The sequence below is a fragment of the Dasypus novemcinctus genome, chromosome 7, assembly GCF_030445035.2.
Source record: "Dasypus novemcinctus isolate mDasNov1 chromosome 7, mDasNov1.1.hap2, whole genome shotgun sequence".
Classification (NCBI taxonomy): domain Eukaryota; kingdom Metazoa; phylum Chordata; class Mammalia; order Cingulata; family Dasypodidae; genus Dasypus; species Dasypus novemcinctus.
In genome coordinates this window covers 17,384,199-17,389,436 of record NC_080679.1, presented here as the reverse complement: position 1 = coordinate 17,389,436, position 5,238 = coordinate 17,384,199, and the positions used below count along the sequence as shown (strand labels likewise).

General features: G+C 38.6%; 1 non-coding gene across 1 annotated transcript; it reads left to right on the top strand.

Annotated features, from left to right (window-relative positions):
- The first annotated feature begins 214 nt into the window (after positions 1-214).
- Positions 215-321, top strand: LOC111765974 (U6 spliceosomal RNA). Its single transcript, XR_002798161.2, has one exon. It is a non-coding gene; the product is annotated as a U6 spliceosomal RNA (small nuclear RNA).
- The last annotated feature ends 4,917 nt before the right edge of the window (positions 322-5,238 follow it).

Below are 5,238 nucleotides of genomic sequence, written 5' to 3'. Positions count from 1 at the left end.
TGAAACCATTATGCACTCCACACTTGAGCCTATAGGAACCAAATGGGATATGAAGATAAGGAGAAGAAAACTCATCTATTTAGGAAACATTGACTGTAATACATAGTCTGAATTCTTTGACATTTACTCCTTCCCTAGGAACTGAGAGAGGATAACTAAATTGAAGGTAAACCATTTGTGATTCTTCATCACTACCCTTAGAAAGACAAATGCAGTGCTTGCTTCGGCAGCACATATACTGAAATTGGAATGATACAGAGAAGATTAGCCTGGCCCCTATGCAAGGATGACATACAAATTCATGAAGCATTCCATATTTTTAAGCCCCCTCTTGATGTAGAGGGGGACTAAACATAACCATCCCAGGGTCCACAGGATGGAGGAATAGAGTATGGATTAGAGTGGACTTACTGGTGTTTTGCTGGGGAATTATTGTGATTAGTAAGGGAAGAAATTGTAGTAGTGATGTGGAGAGGGTAGCCATGGTGGCTGCTGATGGTAGGGAGATGGAAGAAGAGATATGGTATACAGGCACTTTCAGGATTTAGAGTTGTCCTAAGTGGTGCTGCAGGGAGGGATGCTGGACATTTTATGTCCTGTCGTGGCCCGCTGGGTGGACTGGGGGAGAATGTGGACTACAATGTGGACCACTGCCCATGTGGCGCAGCGGTATTCCAGAATGTATTCACCAGGTGCAGTGGATGTGCCACAATGATGGAAGAGGTTGTTGATGGGGGGGTGGGGGGGTGGGGGGTATATGGAACCTCATATTTTTTTACTGTAACATTTAAAAGAAAATAAAGAAGAAGAAAAAAATACCAGATCTAGGGGAGCTACCACAAAAAAAAAAAAAAGAAGAAAGATAAATGCAGCAGGTAAGACCATCCAAGCTATATCCTATTTAGCTAGAGAGCCACAAGACCCACAGTTAAAAAGACCCACTCTCTTTAATTGTATCATTCTTTATGGTCACATAATATATTATGATTCCTCCTTTCAAAACCATGATATTGCCCTTGCAGAGTAGGGGTCCAAATGGGGAACAGGACCCCTGAATCCTGGTAACTTTGTCCCAAAGATATGAAAGCTGATGATTCTATTAAGAAAAAAATGTTTTACTCTATCACTTCAATTTTAAAATAAAAAGAAATTAGATTCCACAGGCATGCACAAACTACAATTGAAAATACAATTTTATTAAGTGTAGAAAAGCAGAGTTTAAAAGAATGCTATCCTAACCCCATACCCAACAGTGAAAATAACATTTAGTTTCCTTTTATTGTAGCTTAATCTGATGATATGTTATGGAAGTATTCCAATCTCTAATGACTCTCAAGCACCAAACACCAATAAATCCAATCACAAGCTAAACCTAATTACTGAATATTGATGAAGTTATTCTGGGAGGAGCTAATGAGTTTTCAAACATTCCCAAATTCAAAGATGCCTCAATTTCAGCAGAACTCTAACAACATGTTATGATATCAAATACGAATGATCACTAGATAAAAAAATGATTATAGAATTAATCTGATTATTTGACACTCCAAAGGTCAAGCTAACACCAGGTTAATTTGCTACTATCTCAGTTTTCTATTGTTCTCACTTCCACTCCACTCCTTCAAACTATTTATTATCTCACATTGTTACATTCACTATTGTGTTTATCAGGTATGCATCCTGAGTTATAATTTAAACTATTTAGGTCATTCCAAAGTGCCTCACATTATAAGAATTGTAGATAAATTTGATCTGACTATTGAGTCCTGGCCCCACACCCCCCCACACACACACACACACTCATTTTAATTACTCAATACACGTGGTCGTGATATATAAAATAAAAAAGTTGAGTCAATAAATTTTAAGTTCTCTATTCCTTTAGATGGGCCTTAGAAGTAAGGAGTAAAATGAAAGATAAACTGGGATCATGGCAGTACCTTATCTTGAGACCTCATGTGAGGTCACTTCTTTCATTGAATTACCTTTAGGTTTCATATGATGGGCCTCATCCTATGACACTCCCAATTTTAACCTCTTTGATGTTGTTGAGAATGTTTTTCATGCTCTTACACAAAGGTCTCTTTGTGAGGAACATTAAAGCATTTTTTCATTCCCTGTTTCAACAAGAGTTGTGTTTCTCATGAAGTACTCCATTTGTCTTTTATCCTGTGAGTGTGGTGAGTTATGAAATAATCACATTTTCCTACATGTATATACTTCTCTAAAATCCAAGCCAGGCAGATCCATGATCCATGATTAGCAAGTATAGCCTGAGGGTGAGGGCTAGGGTGAGGTAAGTGAGGCAAGCAAGAGTCAAGAACTCATTCTCAGGGTACCTCACCTCCTCACGGAGTGCTGGTCCTGTACAGCCTGGCAGCATGCAGCATGGCTACTGACTTAATCCTTGGTTCACCTTATATTTTCTTAGTTCATGATTTCCTCACTTATGTGTATTTTTAGTTGGCATGCAGTGATATTTTTGTTGTTTTTTTAAAGATTTATTTATTTATTTATTTCCCTCCTCATCCTCCACCCCCTCCTCCCCCCGCCAGTTTCCTGCTCTCTGTGTCCATTCACTGAGTGTTCTTCTGTACCCAGTTATATTCTTGTCAGCAGCACGGAGAATCTGTGTCTCTTTTTGTTGCATCATCTTGCTGCATCAGCTCTCCATGTGTGTGGCACCACTCCTGGGCAGGCTGTACTTTTTTCACACGGGGTGGCTTTCCTTAGAGGGCACACTCTTTGCATGTGGAACACCCCTGCATGGCATGGCATTCCTTGCGAATATCAGCACTGTGCGTGGGCCAGCTCACTACCCAGGTCAGGAGGTCCTGGGTTTGAACCCTGGGTGTACCATGTGGTAGGCAGACGCTCTATCCATTATTCATCATTAACCTGAAGGGTGTAAATAGAAAAATGGTTTAAATCCATAGAAAACTTAAACATAGTGTTCATCAACAGTGCTCATCAACATTGCCCAGTAAAATTTATGTGCAGCAGTAACAGGAGTTTCAAAGAGATTATTGAGTCCACCACTGAGTTTATAAAATGTTTGCAGGTTTGTGCACCTTTAAAAATGTTTAGCTTACCAAGAAGAGCAACAGCATACTGCAGTATTTAAACATGCAGATTCTAGAGCCAGTCTACTGGAGTTCAATTTCCAGTTCTGACATTTAATAACTGAGAGATTTCATCTCTCTGTGCCTCAGTTTCCTCATCTGTAAAATGAGAATGAAAGTAATAACTACTTTATGAAGTTCTCATGAAGTATAGCTGGACTAATGGAAAACATTTACCATAGTGCCTTGCAGCTAGCAAATAATATGAAAACATTTGCATTATAATTCTCCCTTGTGTTATAGCTGCCACACTTAAAACAACTTTTTAAATTTTTTGCCTACTATATAATATTAAGCATCACTGTGGAAAATTCAAAAATTGAAGTATACAAATGAAGCAAAAATAAAACATATTGAATTCCATATTCAGACCCAAACTAATAAAGCCCTTAGAAATCCTCACTCCCACACTTCCAAGAAAAATTTGAAGAAACTTAAAACTAACACTTCTTGGACCCATGAGAAAACTAAAGTTACAGGACTAATTACCACCTCAAAATCTAGAGAGACAGGTAAGCTCAGAGTCCAAGCTGAGATATCTATGTACCTGGAGCTGAAAGTGCTAGGGCCAAAACCTGGTAAAAACGCTTAAATGGTAGTTTTCATGAATTGATGGATATTTAATATGAACTAGGAGAGTAAGAAATTCCTGAAGATACAGATTTAGGGAGACCCTTATATTTTCATGGTTTTACTTCCAAAAACCCTACCAGGGTCTCCCAGTGAAGATCCTAAAAAGATTCCCTCCTGACTCCTACAAGGAGAGAGGAAGAAAACATCACCTTGATGAGACCTTGATTTGGACTTCTTCTAGCCTCAAAACTGTGAGCCAAAAACTTCCCATTGTTTAGTCAACTGATTGCATGTACTTGTGTTGTAGAATTTGAGAGAGGTTCAATTATTTGTGTATAGAGAGGCCAGGACTCAGGAATGATTTTGAGAAGGAAAAAATGGTTTATTGATGGCTAGCTGGACTCGGGAGCTTTCTGTTTCAATCCCGAGCCCCGAACAAGATTTTTGAATCCCTTTTATACAGAGAGGAAAGGCCAAATGGTCCCTTTGTTTCAGTTCTCAATAGGTTTCAATTAGCATATATATCTTTCACATCTTAGGTAAGCTTTTAGCATGGACTTCTGACATTCTAGATAAGCTTTTAGCATATTTGATTTGCATTTCCCCTAAATACTTAAAGTTTATAGACCTTGCATTGTTAAACTGTTTCCTGGGACTGGAGTGTTGCCATTGTTACCAAGGGCAAGACTGCAGCCTCTTACCGTCACACCCACAAGTCAGAGAGTTTAGGTTATCTCTGAAGAGACAAAGAGCCTCCCACCCATAGCCCACATCACTTGAGCAGCCAAGGAAACTAAACATGTGTCTATATAGGTTAGTATACAACAGATATTTCTGTGATCAGTGAGCTGAGAGGGCCAAGAAACAATGACATTCCATTAGCAATGAACACACATAGAGTTCAGATCTTGCTCTTCCCATGGCTTCATCTTCTCTGACGAATTTCCTTTGCTTTTAAGAACTTGAGCCATATTGGATTAAGGTCTGCCCACATTCAGTTTGGGCAAACTTTGACTAATAACATCTTCAAAGGTCCTATTTATGAATGGGTTCCCACCCACAGGACCTGGGCTTGAGACCTTTATGGGGACATGATTCAATGCCCAACACGTATTCAGCAGGATTTGAACACAAAAATGTCTTAAACCAAAGCATATGCTTTTTTTTCAATTGCCATATTTTCTATCAATAATAACTAATGATTGATTAGTTATTATAGTGATTATAATAAAGAGATACATTTCATAGACTCATTATTGGAAAATGAAAGTGCCTCTTGTTGTAAATATTTTCAGACAAAATGAAGCTCAGCAAGGGTTTGTTACAGAGCTATTGACAGCTCAAGTATTTGCTTTTAAACTGTCCAAAGAAATATTGAAAAATCTATAGAAGTAACAGATGCCCAGGAAAGATATTCTCCACAGGCCAGAAATGTCAGGAGTTTCTTTAACATACTATGTAGTTAAATCTAAAATAAGGGACGAGTAGTCTACACACAGTTCACCATATGTTAAAGAAAAAAGCCCCCCATAGGTAAGCAGGA